Below are 18,341 nucleotides of genomic sequence, written 5' to 3'. Positions count from 1 at the left end.
ACGGCCACAAGAGCCCCTAGAGTGTGCCATTGGATGCAACAAAGAAGATAAAAGAGGAAGAGTGAGAAGGGCAGATGAAGGGTAAAAGGGAAACAAGAGGAAGGGCTTACGCTTACAGCGAGAAGAAGGCAAAAAAGAAAAAAAAAAAAAAGGCAGAGAGAGATGGAGGGAGTGCGGATGGGTGACAGAGGAGGGACTACAAAACAATGGCTTCTAAAGTTCCGAGTGCACTGAAGGCCTCCCATTCTCACCTTTTGTAAACGTCAGGTGAAAAGAGCTTTTATCTCAGGTGATGCGAAAAACTCATTACCAGATCAAAGGTAATTTATCCCTCAAAAGAGAAATGGAGTCCATCCGGTGCCCTCCATCTCCCTCACCTCCATTCCCTCCCTCTCTCAGCCAACTCCTGCCCTTTCCCCGCCCGTTCACTCCCTCTTTTCACTTTCTACGATCCCCTCCCTGATCTCACGCGCTTCCGTCCAGCAGTCTCCCACAGCCGTGCAATGGTTAAGTGTATGAGGTAAAATTTTTCACAGTATTTATAGTAGTACTTATTCTATTATAATAACTATACTAAACATGCCACGACGTAACGTGAAAACTGGCACCAAGTTATAGAAGCAAAAGCAACTGCAACAACAACAACAACAACAAGTTAGAATAGAAAAGGCAACAACAATACACCAACAAACAAACAGTAATCATAATCATCATCGTCACCATCTCGTCATTATCACCACTATTGCCACTACACGTTACAATAACCGAACACAGAGAACATAATCTCAGCCATCGCCTCACACCTAGTATGCATTTACAGGAGGAGGAGGAGGAGGAGGAGGAGGAGGAGGAGGAGGAGGAGGAGGAATAATGTTACGATGTCGCCAGTTTAATCGTGATGAAAAAATGAAAAAAAGAAAAAAAAAAACCAGTCAAACACAAAATTGATATTCAAAAACAAGTCTCATAGCGCTCTCTCTCTCTCTCTCTCTCTCTCTCTCTCTCTCTCTCTCTCTCTCTCTCTCTCTCTAATTTGGTAACCTGACACCTGCACATCACTTGACATGCAACACACTTCCACAATTCACAACAAAGGAACTAAAGCCACTTGTGTTCGTACTAATACACAAATTAACATTCTACTGTCTGACCATACGAAGTGAATGAAAAATTATGGAACACATGGACAGTAGCAACGATGATGAAAAATTCGTATAGAAAACCTAAATAAGATAAATGAATGATATTAGTGAAGAGACAAAGAAAACGTATGGTAAGAACTATCATAGGCTTAGGGGAGGGAGGGAGAGAGAGAGAGAGAGAGAGAGAGAGAGAGAGAGAGAGAGAGAGAGAGAGAGAGAGAGAGAGAGAGAGAGAGAGAGAGAGAGAGAGAGAGAGAGACGTTTACTACATGCTCTCTTCACCCACAGTCTGTCACAGCATGAAAAGACATTTCTTTGTCTTAGCACGTCACTCACGAGCTTAGCGAGAGGCGGTGATGACAATGAAGACAATGAGAGCGTCCAAGTAAAAAAGAAAACGATGCGGCCCTAAGATAATGGGACGTCGTGTGTCCTGAAGAGAAAGACAAAGTAATAAAAGTGAAATAAGAATAAATTTAAATAGTATAACGTTCTAGGAGGAAAGGCTACACGACGGACTGCATTAGTAGAAGCATAAAGCGTGAGAAACAAAGACTCGTATAGTGGTACCCGTGCGTTGCAGGAGGGAAAGATTATAAATTAACGAAAAAAAAATGGATCAGAGAGAGAGAGAGAGAGAGAGAGAGAGAGAGAGAGAGAGAGAGAGAGAGAGAGAGAGAGAGAGAGAGAGAGAGAGAGAGAGAGAATAAGCAAAAATAATAAAGAAAATTTAGGGAGGGAAGGGAGAGAGAAGGAACAAAAACTGAGCAAAAAAGTGAAAGAGAGAATAGGGAGCGAAGGAAGGAGAAGGCGAATATCATCAAGGGTTCGCTGGATGACCTTTGAACCAAACACTAACTAACAATGGTATAGAAAGAAAAATGTATACAGCTTTCTTATTAATGCTAAAATAGGCTCCATCAAACCCTGCCCCTCCCTTTGGCCGGGTCTCCCAACCTCACCCTCCCCCTCTCGCTCTCTGACTCCTCTGTCGCTCGACTTTCAAAATATTCAACAAGGAACTGAATGGTGGCGCGTCGCTTTGAGGAGTAGGAGAATGCCAAGCCACCAGCGGCCACGTGGCGGGGCGAAGCTGCCGCAGAAAGGTCTATGCACGCTATTCAGATTCATGTGGATATCGACTTAACTGATCCTAAGGCAGTAATGTAGTTTGAAAATTTAATTAATGCACTGAAACCTTTTATGATTTTTTGTCCACTGCCTTCCACTTTCCCTGTCTTTCCATGAGGTAGGAAGTAAGTCGCTGTTTCCTGTTTTTCTTTTCCGCTCCTTTCCCCATGGCTAAGTTGATTATTTGCCTTCACCGAGACAAAGATACTGAATGCTCCAGGCGCACCAAGTCCCCGCCGAGTATTGTTCATGTCAGAGAGAGAGAGAGAGAGAGAGAGAGAGAGAGATGCACGTACTCCGAAAAATGCGGGCGTAGGTACATAAGTATTTCCAGATGTTAACGAAGAATTAGATCAAAATATAAACACTACTTGATTCCTTTCAGCCAATACGTATACGTCTACCAGGCATTACGCTATCATGTTTGGAATAGCGGTGATTTTTGTTTTCTGGTGGAAAGTAGAGAGTACAGTGACAAACTGAGCTTTGTACTGTGAAAATTACCGAAAATAAAAATCTTATAGGTACATTATCAACTATCAGCACCATCAGTATCATCGTACATCACTGTACCATCAGGCCCGCTTTAACGGTACAGTCATCGTTCCTACGTGTCACACAAGTGTTATTGGTGTGTGGCGTTTAATCACTGTTCCTGCATGATACTTCTTCTTCCTCCTTTTCTTCTATTCGTTCTTGATTTACTTAACACAAACTGCATTTGCTATTTCTTTCGTCTCCCTCCCGATTTCCGTGTCAGGAGCGCCGTGGTCTGGCAAGTGACACTTCACTCTGTATGCTAAGTTTTCGTCCGAACCCACGTCTCCCCGCTGCGTGAAGCAAGATGGGACATGATTCGGTCAGCATCAAAGTTATTCTTCTCCCCCTCATATTAACATTCCCAAAGTTTCTTTGGATGTTTTATCTATTCATGCATTCTAAGATTTTGAGATATGTTTACCGGATTTTCACGACAATATTCTTTGGTTCACACTCAGTATATACTATATCTCATTCAAGTAATACATACATACTCCTATTTTGACCGTTTTTCAAGATGAATACTCATCGGGGAGAAAAAAAAAACATTGTTCAACTTTCATAAAGACTCGTTCAATTTCGACATGTCACTTGGTCCTGCATCTGCACCTGCACCACACAAGACCAAGGGCCTCTGTGGACTTTACAGAGGGGCCGAAAGGTCAAAGAGAATAACGAGCAATGATGCCATTGTTGTGGTGCTGGCCCGTTGAATGGCGGCGGGGTGTGGAATAAGTCCCAAGGGTAAGGGCAGCGTCACCCTTCACTGAACAACATTGACGCTGAGAGTAAGCTTCTCACCCAGCAGCTTCTGGCCTTGCCGTCCTGCCGCTACTGTGTATACGTGGCATGATTCACCAAATGACCAACAAGGAAAGACATCCTTTCTGGATCGTTTGAGAGATGGGTCTGTTGCACTTTCCAACATAAAATACGAATATAGGTAAAGATAATGGACTAAGTGTCTACATGGTTGTGGATCGAAACCCCTATAGAAATGACGTAGGGCAGCAAGTGTCGGATCCTCATCCTCCGTTATGGACACATGAGTGTACCTGTTCCAAGCCGAGTGTGCACCACTACTTCACTGATGTATTACTTGATGCACTATTCATATTGTATCAGATGGCAGTCACGCCTAGCGGTGCCGGGAGGGCAGGACCCGTAGCGGAAAAGTGCGTTTACCACACGAAGCATAAGTTCTAAATAAACACAACTATAGACAAAAATGACTGCATCGGCGGAGTACAAAGAAACAGGGACATTATCTACGTTTCCTAGACATCAATATTATTATTATTTGTTTTTCATTATCATTATCATTATAACCACTACGAATACCACCACCACCAGTATAATTATTTTTATGCGCCTTCTCCTAATCCATCATCATCATCATCATCATCATCATCACAGTTCAGTATCAATACCACCACCACCATCACAACAACGCCAACAACAAGAACAACAACAGCAAAAGCTGGCTATATTACCACAACTACAATAAGAATAACAATTACTATTACTATAACTACTGCAACTACCTCTGCTGCTGCCGCTATTACTATTATTATTGCCAACAAAACGCTGACTTGTATATAACATACAAAAGGAAGGGAAGGCAACGTTAAAAGGAGGAGGAGGAGGAGGAGGAGGAGGAGGAGGAGGAGGAGGAGGAGGAGGAGGAGGAGGAGGAGGAGGAGGAGGAGGAGGAGGAGGAGGAGGAGGAGGAAGAGGAGGAGGAGGAGGAGAAAGCACAGGGGTGGTTCTTCCAAAAGTCCAGCGAGCTTTAAAGTGCTTGCGAAAAAGACGTCAACAGGTAAATAGGATGTAATGAAAGGTAAATAAGAAGAGTCTTTGAGGATGACGGAGAGAGAGAGAGAGAGAGAGAGAGAGAGAGAGAGAGAGAGAGAGAGAGAGAGAGAGAGAGAGAGAGAGAGAGAGAGATTTACGCACTTTCATTCACTGCTTTCTTCTTTTTCCTTCACCTTCCCATCACATTACTTTTTAAGTGTATCGTCTTCACGTGACAAAAAGGGACAATAAGTTTATCCTCTCCCAGTAATTACTAATTTACTACTTTACTATCTACTCTTCCTTTTTTCTCTTCAAAACTCAGGTAAAATGTATGATAAGCCTTGCAGAGATGTCTTGTCCCTACAACTATATCAGCCGCCCCTCTGCTCGCATCTCTGTGGGCCTCGTGTGCAGTCTGCGTAGTGGCGTGTAAACAAGCCTTGATGTACTAGCATACAAAAAATACTATTCATAAAACATAACAGAAGCAAAAAGTAGCCTACCCACGCAGACTCCTCGAGGTTATCAAGTCAAATATGTAATAGGAACTGTAAACACCACACCCTCATCAGCGATAAGTGGTGTAAATACTCCTTTTAACGAGTCACTGTTGTACAAAGAGGATGTAAGACAAAATCGTCAAGCAGGAAGTAAATAATTACCATGTGTACTCCGTTTTACTTTAATAAACTGCTTCCGTCTTTTCTGCTGTACATGATACCCTCATCACAAGTAACTGAACTGACGGCTACTAGGTGAAGATCATCGAGTCCTGTTTGAGTTTTGTCACTATGATAACCAATAAGACTACTACCGCTACTACTGCTACTTCGCCAGTTAGTGCTTTCCCCTTCGCACGTCAATCGAAGCTGCTTGTGGCTACGGTATAAGGTCATGCGTTTCGTTGACTGACACTTACATCGAGGTGGTGGGCACTGGAGCGGCGGGCTGCAGCGGTCGAGGCAGGAAGAGAGGGTAAGGGTGCGGTTGGGTGAGTTATGAATAATCGCCAGCCTCCTTGGTCGTCTCTCCGTCTCCAGATCGACATCCAATTACAAACTCGTGCTTAACTAATGAATTTTACCATCCTCGTCCTTCATCATGTTTTTATTATCCACACTAGCTTCTCTCAGGCACTCTCTTAGTCAGTGATACGACAAAGGCCTCCTGTAGCACCATGCCAGTTTAGATTACACGCATTAAAAATTTGTGCTAGGGCCGAGTTCCGATTCTTAATTCCTCTGCCGCCCTTACTTCTCTCCTCGTTATAGCAACACCTTGCGATCATGTGAAGACGACGTGGTGCTGGCCCCAGAGAATGTCAAGCTCCCCGTGAAAGGTAATTGACTTTACATTAGTAAGTATCATAGTTGAAGTGGTGGAGTCTGCAGTGACCGTGGTAGGGAAACATGCCGAATAAAGACGTACAGCAAGCATATAGCCAAAAATAGTTTCATTTCTTCTAGGTAAAGAAATACTATACTTGATCAAATGATATAATAGCAACAAAAGATCTAAGATTATTAGTGTATTTGAACGACGCAAATGACGGTGCAACTCTACATCATCAGTTTACATAAATGCACTACTAACCAAAGACCTACAAGGTAACGTTTTACATTGTGAATTTCCCTTTTTGTCATTCGCGGAAGTCGGGCATCAATTGGCTGTTCTATTGTAATGAATACAGTCTCACTATTTGTATATGAATAATCTCACCATCTACCATAGTAAAGAGCTAACATGAAACGAGGAGACACTTCTCACATGTGGCTAAGAAAAGTTAATTAAATGTTTCGCTTAAATAGTTTTGGTTCCAAAAGAGAATTATATTCCTCGAGAACTAGCTATTACTCTCTCTCTCTCTCTCTCTCTCTCTCTCTCTCTCTTCTCGAACCCATCCACGTAACAAAACAAAACCCCACCTTCCCCTTATCCCCTACTTCATCCCCCGCCTCGTGCTTTCCTGTGATCTACTGTCCAGTAGTCACTTACAAAAACTGCCACACAAGGAACATGTTTACCTTAAAAACGGACAATGAACCCTGAAGCTGCCGGAACGAGAAGCGAGACAGAAGCGAAGCACGTCTCATCTATTTTGTTTTGCTTTTCTATGACCATCGCTCGCTTGTGTCCCACGAACTTGTTTCTAGTGTTGCTGCATATACAGGAATGATATGAGGTTTGAACTCAATCTTCTTTAAAGGTCTACTGGTGTGTGTGTGAAGGGTATCCTATGTAAAAAGTAAAGAGTGCAAGGAGTGTTTGTGCGATGTGTTAGACGGAATGGTGGTGATAAAGGACGAAAACTCATGAACTTTAGCGGGACTTATTGAACCTCATTGTTTGGTCCGGGAACACGAGTAAGTCATTAATTATTTATGTCAGGCCGACTCACTTTACTCCCCTCCTCTTTCTTTCGTTCCTTTCTTCCTTCTTTCTTTCTCTTTTTCATTATTTTTCTTTCCCTACCACTGCGTCTCTTAATTCCTCCTTGTCCCCCATCCTCCATTTACCATACACACCCGCTCGTTCTTTCGTATTCCATTTGATTTTTCTTTATTTCCTTTAATCTGTTTCGTCCCCTACTCTCCAGTGTGTTCTTTTTGTTCCGTTTCATCTTTCATTGACATTCCTGCATCCTCCTCACACCCCTGAGACTCCTCCCACACAGTCTTTGAACCCAACGTGGTTTCTTTGTTACGTACAGAAAACGAGCAGAACAAGAATGTTTTTTTTGAAGGATAAATCGAAGGTAAGGACAGAATATTTCATAAGTCGAAATTACAGTCATGACAATCAGAAACCAGCATTGGAAAGAAAAGAATTACAGTGGGTGATGTTCTTGATAAAACCGACGTTGTATGCGTGCAATGTCGATATGGAGACTATTAAAGATAGATTTCTGGTCCAAAATAAAGTTGAGTTTACTATTAGCAGTATGGGAAAAATTGTGACACGGAGATAAAGCTCCTTAGTATATTATGTTCAGCGATGGTAATGGCCATAGCAAAAACATGTGTGCAGTTCTCCCTTCCTTCCTCCCTTATCGCCACAACGTCGGATCACCATCACTCAGAGGCACTGTTAGCGTCACTTAGCATCGGTGCCACGTGGAGGAGGCCACCAACCGTCATTTGTCTTAATCATCATGGGTCTCCTGAAGGTAAGTCACGGCCGTTAAGGAAGGAGGGTGAGCGAGAGAATGATGTGGCGTTGGAAAGCAAAGAAAAATAAGGAGTTCATTAATTAAGAAGATCGTCATGTGTAGTGTAGTCGATAAGCAGATAAAAAAGAAATAAGAAACGAGAAAATATACAAGAAACTACTATTATTGACAGTACAGTAGTACCTTTAGAAAAAATATGAAAGGATAAGTAGATGATGATAATTCCTCTCGTTTTGGCAGAGAAGGTATACCTGTTAAATCGAAATGAAATATAGAAATCCATTACAATTATAGCGATGAACAGACCACGGGCAGCCTTCGACAAATGAAAAGTAAACTTATGACAGTGAACATTTTTCATTAAAACAACGTACTATGTTTCGCCGAATTGATCATTTAAGACATTATTGTTCACTTACCTGATTACCAGATTTTTTACACTGACTCTATATCCCACTACAGTACATGTCTTAAAGTGAGGCAAAATTATAAAAATACTAAATCTCTTTCTTTATACGCTCATAGTCCTTCAACGCAAATGATCTGCTGATCAGTCATCCCTTACAGAGGGTCTGTAGATGCAAAGACCACGCCAACAGAAGCAACGGATAGAGATGGTGGTGGTGGTGGTGGTGGTGGTGGTGGTGGTGGTGGTGGTGGTGGTGGTGGTAGAGGTGGTGATGATGATGATGATGATGATGATGATGATGATGATGATGATGATGATGATAAGAAAGGCAGAAGAATAACTTCAGAAGTAGAGTTAATGCTGCAACACAAAATAAAAACCTCAAAAGCAAAACGTTAGTGAAGCAGTGAAGCAATGGAGCCAAAAATAAGGTGAACAATTTGTACGTGGTACAGAAAACTTTAAGGCCCTAACCTGTGACAACATTGTTTTCTTTTTCTTTCTTTATCTCATTTTACTGATACCGGTAAACGTTTCCTATATACATTCACGGAAGTAATGAAAGGAAAGACGAAGAAAACTTTTTGAGTGAAACCAGACGCACCAAAATTAACAAAGCAGATATTTAACGCAATCTCTCTCTCTCTCTCTCTCTCTCTCTCTCTCTCTCTCTCTCTCTCTCTCTCTCTCTCTCTCTCTCTCTCTCTCTCTCTCACACACACACACACACACACACACACACACACACACACACACGTGGGTTCAGTTTCAAAAAGCAGACTACAACAGACTCGGTTTATTTATCTATTCATTTATTTTTACTTGATAAGATTTTTCTTGTGTATGTGGAAATGCAGTTTCCCTGTAATAGCTGTATTTACGTTACATGAGAAGAGTTGTAGAAGACTTATAAATGACCTCATACTTAGTGAGTAACATGAATATCATGAAAACTTCCTATGCGTCAAGAAAATTATCTTATATAGGGGAAATGCACTCTATAATAAGAGCGGATACTATCCAGCACAGATCGTGCGTGACCTCTAACCATAACACCATGAAAGAAAATTTATGCTCACGGCAAATTTTAGGTGAGGTGAAACGGAAGAAAATCATTAGCTTACTTGGTGGCCGACGTGTCTCTCATTATGAACATATAAAGGGGCCTACGCCTATCACATTTCCGCTGACGTGACAGGCTCTGTTGTCGCTGACACAACGGAAGGGAGGGAGAAAGGGAGTAAAGGAGAGAAAAGGATCACGTGAGAGAGGGAGGGAAGAAGGGTGGGGGAGTGTAGGGTTCATCTAATAAGCCATTAGGTTTTCAGAGTGTGAGAGAAGGCCCCGCATTGTGATGACCTGCGTTATGGAGGGGAAGAGGAACAGGTGTGTGGGGAGAGACAATGCACAGAGAAAGAATACAAAAGGACCATAAGGATCAGTTCATTGAGGACAAAACAATTAGTGAGAGTAAGACATAAAAGTTATGAGGAACACTTCTTTCCAGTGATGCTGAATATGTCCTCAAAGCTTGTGATTCCAGTTTTGGAAGATAATCATGTAGTTCTCTCCACATCCAACCTTCCCTGTTCTCTCTGTCATCTTACATCTTTCCCACCCATCCACACACAGCCTTTTCCATCGCGTCCCACCCACATCATTTCCCCCTCCCCTGCCCACTTTTATCTCCTTTCATTTATTTATTTTTTTTTTTTTAGATATTTTTTCTCCATCTTCATTGCTCATTAGATTCACCCCCACACATATATCGTGTTTTCTTTTTAATATTAGTGACATCAGCTGATGCTCTCTGCTTTTCCTGGTGGAGGCGGTAGACAGTAGTGATATGGTGGTGAGTTACTACCAACTAATGGTGGACAGGAACTGTAAACTGAAGTATTCAAGGAACCGGTTCCTCGGGCGGACGAAACCGTCGGAACCGGTTCTGGAACCGGTTCCACGTGGAATCGGTAGAACGCGGCTGATGAATACCGAATACCAGAGTATCGGAACCGCCAGCGAGCTGCTTGATGAATATCAGGCGCGCTGGCGGTTCCGAGACTGGTATTCATCAGTCCGCGGAACCGGTTCTGGAATCGTTTTCTCGGGGGAATCGGTAGAGCACGGCTAGTGAATACCAGAGTCTGAATCCCCAGCGCACTGCTTGATGGTTACCAGGGAAGGGTGTAGTGTCCCAGGATTCATCTATATTACTGGCTGGGATGATTTTAGAATACAAGACTTATAATCTGCGATGGATACTGAATGACAGTGAAGGTAAATGGATGCACGGTTCAGCTAATGATATACTCTTATCTCACACAGGATTCCTTTAATAATATACATGCTTGAGCTGTCCTATTTCGCTTCGATGCCATTGTCCTAGTAGACTTGAATGTGATAAACAATTTTTCTAATATCGCAAATTAAGGTATTATCTCGATATATACCTTTAACACAATGTTCTAGAAAAGTCCTTGGTGCCTGAAAAAAAAATTACGTTATGATTCGATAGAAAAAGTTATTGTATAATCAGCAAATAATGAATTATGTGTGTGTAGGCACATTGTTTTTTTTTTTTTTTTTTTTTTTTTAATCATGAAAATGACGGTCGCGGGTCCCACTCTCACCCTAGCATGGGTATTAGGTCATTTTTCATTGATTTATTTATTCTTTTAAGATTTAAACTTTCTTGGATTTCTATAAACAATTATTTTTTTTTCGTTTATTTATTTTCATGTATTTATTTATTTTTTTGTTTATTTTAAATATTAACATTATATACACACTCAGGTTCTCATACACGCTTCATTCACATAGGGATCCTATTCCTATCTCAAAACTATTGTCCTTTGTCAGGGCATGGCGGAGGGAGGGATAACTCACAAGCACTCAGGGTGGCTACGTAACATCACTACCAGAGGTGGGCGCTTTACTGGATATCGGGTAGTCTGGTACCGCTCCTCCGAACCTCGAAACGTAGATAATCCCTACCTGTACTTCCGCGCCTAAAATTTTTCCTTCGGTCCGGTACCGCACCTCCGCACCTCCGGTACTGTACCTAAAACTATCAAAGCGCGCCCGAAAATCTAGTCCGCACCTCAACAAATACAACAAAATACAAGTCAATAATACATCAGAGCTCGATACGAAATGGAGGTTATGTATGCTTGCAATCATTGTAATGTATGTATACGGTTCAAAATTTCGCTTTTCTGCACCTGTCTCAGGTGCGGAGGTACGGACTTAAAATTTCGTCTTTCCTCACTTGTCTCAGATGCGGAGGTACGGATTTAAAATGTCGCCTTTCCATACCTGTTACTTCCGCACTTTTGAATTTTTTTCCGCACTTCGGACCTCCGCACCTTGTTTGGTGGTCAGCAGGTACGGAGGAGCGGAGGTGCGGACCAAGGTACGGAAGTGCCCAGCTCTGATCACTACGTATTGCACATACATGAAGAGGGTAAACATTCACATCACATCACGCAACACTGAAATCATACACACTTTCATTGTTTCATTTACATACATAACATTGTTGAAATATTTACAGTGCAAAATAAATATATACACACAAATCACAACTCTCTGACTAAATTGGTCCCAGTCAGGTAAATCATCAGTCTATCGATAGAAATAGAGAATGAGAGAAACGAAATAGTCTGTCTTTTAATCACTCGCTTTCTTGTCCTGCGGGAGTTGCCAACACTCGCTGTACAACTAGATACAATTTGATATATACTGCTTTGATAAATAACCAAAGCTGGACACGATAACGAATAGAAAGATGTCACAATAACCAGTAAATCATTGTGTGACATTCTTACAAGTATAGTATCTCATTGATGATATATTTAGTAATAGATAGTTATCATATGTAATGCCATCACAGACAAACATTCTGCTATTGGTAAAAACGGCAGTACATAGTGGTCTTCTGGTGGCGGTGGTGGTAACAGTGCTGATGGCGGTGAGCTATACTGACCCATACACACCCACACAGAGCCATAAACACTAAAAAAAACACTCTTATATACCGAAAACGCTACTAAACACACTCAAAACCCCCACACACATCCAGAACATGTCCACACACACACACACACAAGTGAAGTGAAATGAAGTTTTGCTATATTACCGACAGTTTTCAAGCAGCACCAAGCACCAACCTGCAACACAAGCCGTGCAAGCCTTCGCCACAACCCTCCACACTGCCTTATCTTCATCAATTAAAGGTATTTATAAGGCCATTCACTTATTTTAGGTTTCCTTTACATATGAGAGTGAAAACAGTACGTAAATATTAAAAGGTGATAGTTATAACGATCATTATAGAAGCAAGCCGTCAGTATTAACAGGTGATATTTGCTTCCTTCACTTACCATAAGCCAAACATGTGTCAGCAAGCACCCTACCTGTCTACCATTTCATATCCCATAGTCATAAGTTCCCTATGTGGCTTAATTTTGGCTTGGTGAGATGATAAAGAGGTCGGCCACTGCTGTTGCCGGTATTGCCTCCAGGCCGCCTACCCCCGCGGTCCCCCAGCCATCACCCTCCCTCCAGCAGCCTGAGGGATCAAATACTTTTTTACAAATATTTCCTAACGGTAATATTACGCTTCCATGGTGTGTTTTTATGGTTTCTATAAATGTTTCGTTGTGTTTGAAGTGTTTTTCGCGCCTGTATTAGGTAAATATGTAGTGTTTAGTGGCGTTTTATGGCGTATGTTAAAGGCTTTTAAACGGTCAAAATTGTCAATTTCCGGTTTGAGCTTTTTTATTTGAAGCTATAAGTGAGCCTTTATGGTAACAAAGAATCGTCTATGCGCGTTTAGGTGTGAAATCAATCTATTGAGAGAAATATGTGGACTTTGAAATGGTGTTTGGTGCTGTTGAATAAAAGTCTTATTTTTCTTTATTTTATTTGCTCACGTTTCTGCTTCTCGGTCTAACTCGCTGTAGAATGCCTTAAAAGATAGCTCAGACTCCGTGAAATGTGGTAAAATACTCGCCAAGTGAAAATGGCTTGACTTTCCAGGACGTTTTAGGAAAGTTATCTTTGAAAATGTTTTATACTTTTAACGTAATTAATTTAGACATTTTTTAAAACCTAGCTGAGCTGAAGATATTTTGATATTTTGAAAATTAGTTTAAATATTTATCACGTCATAAAATTTCATGCATTCGGCTGTGGCTTCGTTTTTTCTAAAAGTCATTTTTAAATTAGATTATTTACGTAATTTAGCCAAGTCATCCCCGTTCCCGCTTTCTCTGAAGCCCACAACCCAGGTGGTGAATCATCGTAGCCCCAGGCTGGCGCCTCTTTTCCAACACCCCAATTCGTCCATATTTTGCCTAATATCTAGTGATTTCTACGTGTCTTCGTGTGTTTCTAGGTTCAGGTGTGTAGATATTTGTAGCAGGAGGAGGAAGAAAGGAGAAATAAAGGAGGATAAGGAGGAAGGAAGGAGAAAGGGAGGAGGAAGAGGAGGAGCAGCCAAGCCACAATACTTAAGTTACCCTCCATTTCCTCAATATTTTATCTAGCATCTAGTGTTTTGATGTGTTTCTAGGCTCAGGCGTGTACATGGAAGCAATAAAAGGAAGAAGAAGAATAAACAATGGAGGAGGATGAAAAAGAAATGAGAAATAATAGCGGAATAGGAGAAGGAGCCAAGGTGTAACATTTAGGTAAGTGTCCCTTTTAATCTTAACGTTCTTTATAATGCATACTGTTGGTTTTGGGATATATTTGGGATATTTCAAGTGTGTTCAGTAGTGTTGCAGGATGTTATGAGTATGTTTTTGGTGCATTTTGTGTGTTTTAGGCCTTTTAGGTATATTTTACGTACCTTGAGTATATGGATTGAGATGTGTTTCAGTATATGCATGTTTTGAGTGTGTTTTGGGAGCATTTTGAGGGGTTATGTGATGTTTTGAGTGTGTTTTGGTATTAATTTAGAGTGTTTTAAGCTGTGGGTGTGTGTTAGGAGACTTTTGAATGCGTTTGGGGGTGATTTGAATATATATTGGATGTTTCTAGTAAGTGTTAGGAGTGTTTGGGGGCATTTTGAGGGGTTGCATGGCTTTTTGAATGTGGTAGGGGATGATATTGAGGGTTGTAAGTGGTTTGGGTGTGTGGGGGTGATTTTGGTTTATACTGGGTGTTTTTAGTGAGTTTTAGGTGTGTCTTGGTGCATCTTGAGGTGTTGCATGGTGTTTTGAGTGTGTTATATGTTAGGTTTGAGTGTTTTAAATGGTTTTGGTGTGTGTGGGGTGATTTTGGCATATAGTGGTGTTTCTAGAGTGCTGTGTGTGTTTTGGTGCCTTTTGATGTATTGCTTGGTTTTATGAGTTGTGTTTTTGGTTAGTTTTGAGTGTTGTAAGTAGTGTGTTTGTATTTGGACGGTTTGAGGTGGTTTTGGCGTATACTGGGTGTTTCTAATGAGTTTTAGCTGTATTTGGGGACATTTTGAGGTGTTGTGGTGTTTTGAGTGTGTTTTGGATTAGCTTTGAGTGTTTTAAGTGGTTTGGGAGTGCACCAATATATATATATATATATATATATATATATATATATATATATATATATATATATATATATATATATATATATACACACACACACACACACACACACACACACACACACACCCTAAGTTGTGACGTCATAGGATATCTACCAATCAGAGCACAAAGAAGTGGTGATATGGCAAAACTAAATCGGTGTCTGCTATTGGCCAATGATCAGTATGAACGAACTTTTTATATATTCTTCGTACAATTTCTTTGAATAATGGATACAAGCCTGCCTTCAGTACACATGATTGTATTATACTCTACTTCGTTCATCTGTAGATACTGGTATTTGCAAGGATTCCTAGGTAATATTAATGATATCATTCTTATAAATAAGCACTGCATGGTATACTATTTGTGATTTGTAACTCATGCGTATCTACCATCTGTATTCATGTGGAACCGTTAAAGCGGAACCGGTTCCTGTCCAGCTCTACTACCGACTAATATAGACGACAAACAATGATCAATATGCACAGTACACGATGTCACTACATAGAAGTGCATCTGTTATTACATATACCCTTTATTTCTGAGAAAACAATCTGCAGTCTTCCGCTATCATCCCAGCCATGAATGCCCCATTAAGCAAGACTCATTCTACTGTTCTCCACCGAAAGTCAATCTCTGCAAAACCATCTTCCCGATTCACACTGGGCCTCCCTTATGTCTTCCTACTGCTTTTATTAATTTATTTTGGGGGGGATGGGGGGGGGGGAATAAAAGCAGTGACAATATAGTTGGGAATCAGAAATCAAGAGGAACGTTCATAATATCAAACCGTCAGACTTGCACGTTTCACCCCAACCCATCCCAATTACGGAGACATGTAAATGGACACCCACGCGGCAGCCCAGCTCTTCGTCACCCAGCAGCGGTTAATGGTAGGGCATAGTACCATCGCGGCTCACCCTCCCCTTCCCTGGTCATTTAAAACCTAGTATCAAAACTATCATTAACCTCGTTAGAGAGAGAGAGAGAGAGAGAGAGAGAGAGAGAGAGAGAGAGAGAGTCTATAAATATATTAATCCCAACTTTGTATGCATTATTATTATTATTATTATTATTATTATTATTATTATTATTATCATTAATATTATTGCTATTATTATTACTATTATTTTCTTTTTATCATTATTACTTTTTATCGTTATTATTATTATCGTTATTATTATTATTATTATTATTATTATTATTATTATTATTATTATTATTATTATTTTCACATATTTCACGTTACTTTACTTTTTTTGCTTTTTCTCAATATTTTATTCATATTTATTCACTTTCTTTATTTATCTATTTTCATTTACTTTTCATTACACACATTGCAATCTATATTTTCTATTTCAGTCATTTCTTTTTGTTTGTACTTCTACTTTATCATTCACTCACATGTTTGTTTACTTGTTTTTCATTTTTTTGTGCCACGTGAAGGTAACAAGGCAAGGTCACAAAACCAAAAAGAAAAAACATGCTAAGTTATTCCATCCAAAAGCAGAAAATATTGACAAAACTTTAGCAACTCTGCCAAAGAGAAGGAAACTGCATGAAAATGGCAGAGGCAGTTATGATGGTAGCTGAAGTGACAACAGTAAAGAAGGGAAAAAAGTCGGACTGAGGAGGAAGAGGAAGAAATATTAAAGAAAGAGTAAAAGACAAGATGATGAAAATAAGCTATACTAGCACTAGTAGCAATAGTAGAAATAACAGCATTAACATTATTATACATAATTTACATCATACTGTGAAGTTTAATGATAGAATAAAGGGAAAAAAATGAACTGATCCATAAAGCAATAACTTTCAAGGTGTGCCTGTCACAGATTTGAAAGTGTCAGCTTTAGTATGGTTTACAGATACTGCATGGCAGCTAGGTATTGCATCAGCCAGTTCTCAGGAATTGAGTGTACATTTTGCAAGAAAAGAGAGAACAACAAATATGTTATTTCTATTTCATAACCCATGTCTCAATCTAAATGTAACACTGCCTAACACACCATTAATCCCTGATATACTGTCTTAAAATGTGAGGCACCCAAGTATTTGCCTTGGCACAATCAATCTGCCATCACAAACAAGGGAATTAATTGAAACTAAAATGTTGGGCAATGAACCAAGACACTCTGTAACACTGGAAAGAGAAACCAGTGATTATGTTTCCTATCTGATGAGTGGCAAATACTTATGGGCGAGGACACACAACGTAGTTAAGGGTTGTGTATGTGAAATGGATTTAATGGGAATTCTAGCACACTGACCTGGCCCATGCATGTCCAGCTACTGTATATTTCATTAACTCATTACTGTCACACTCACTTTCTCAATCAACATCCCTATACTACTACTACGCTATGGAGTCACTTTGGGTGTGGACGCTGCGGTAAATCCCCGGCTCACCACTATGCCAAATCAGCCCTAACAAATATTACTTCATGTCATTCGTCACCTATTTACTAACTATTCTTATGTTTTATTTCCCATTAAAAACTTTTTTAGATTCAATAAGGGTTTGTAGTGTTATGAATGCACTGTAGTATTGTAATATGTCTTTCACTGCAGGCAAGCTTCCCCACTCTTGGAAAACAGCCATCATCATCCCAATCCCCAAAGGTGATGGCACCTTTCGCCCTATTTCTCTCACCAGCTGTCTGTGTAAGATGATGGAAAGGGTAATACTGAACAGGCTTATATACAAGGTGGGCCATGTACTCTCTGGCAATGTGCATGGCTTCCTAAAAGGTCACTCTACAAGTCATTGTTTTGTTGTGTGTCTTATTAATAAGGATGTTACCTGCAGAGCTTTCATTGATCTCAAGGGTGCCTTCGACAGGGCCAACAAAGATGTTATTATGGAGGAACTCATTCTCAAAGGTGTCAAAGGTTGATTATTAGGATGGATCAGGGACTATTTGTACAATAGAACAGCACACAAGGTGCAGTCTCCTCTGAGGAAGTCTTTGAGCTTGGAACACCACAGGGTGGTGTCCTTAGTCCAATGCTTTTTAATGTTTTAGTGGACAAGATTACACACTGTTCCTTTCCGCAGGGCACCCAGGTCCTCATCTATGCTGATGACATACTCCTCCTATGCTCCACATCCAGGATTCTCCAGTTAGCTTTGTTACAACTGGCAGCGTTGTGTGTCCAAATGGGACTAGTGATTAATGAATGTAAAACAAAATTTCAAGCTAAAGGGAAGGTCTCTCGGCTACCCACTGTAAACAATGTTCCGATCCCTAGAGTTCATATGCACATGTACCTGGGTGTTCAGATGAGCTTTAGGAAGTCTCTTCAAGCTGTCCACTATGTTTGAGACCTCTGTCTGCCACATCTAGCACCACTTCGGCTGCTAGCCAACAGGGGCTTGGGGACTGGCATTCCAGTCCTAAGAATGTTCTATATATCTGTCATACGGTCCCTTATTGATTATGCCGCCCCTGTTTTAATAGTTTAGTGCCACCCAACTCCGTCCCCTGGAGCTTGTTCAGAATGAAGCCATGCGGATAATCTTGGGATGCCCCAGGACTGCACGGATTGAAGTCCTCAGAGCTGAACTGCACCTGCTGAGT

Source organism: Portunus trituberculatus, chromosome 16 (genome assembly GCF_017591435.1).
Source record: "Portunus trituberculatus isolate SZX2019 chromosome 16, ASM1759143v1, whole genome shotgun sequence".
NCBI lineage: Eukaryota > Metazoa > Arthropoda > Malacostraca > Decapoda > Portunidae > Portunus > Portunus trituberculatus.
Note: the sequence above shows the minus strand (reverse complement) of the source record.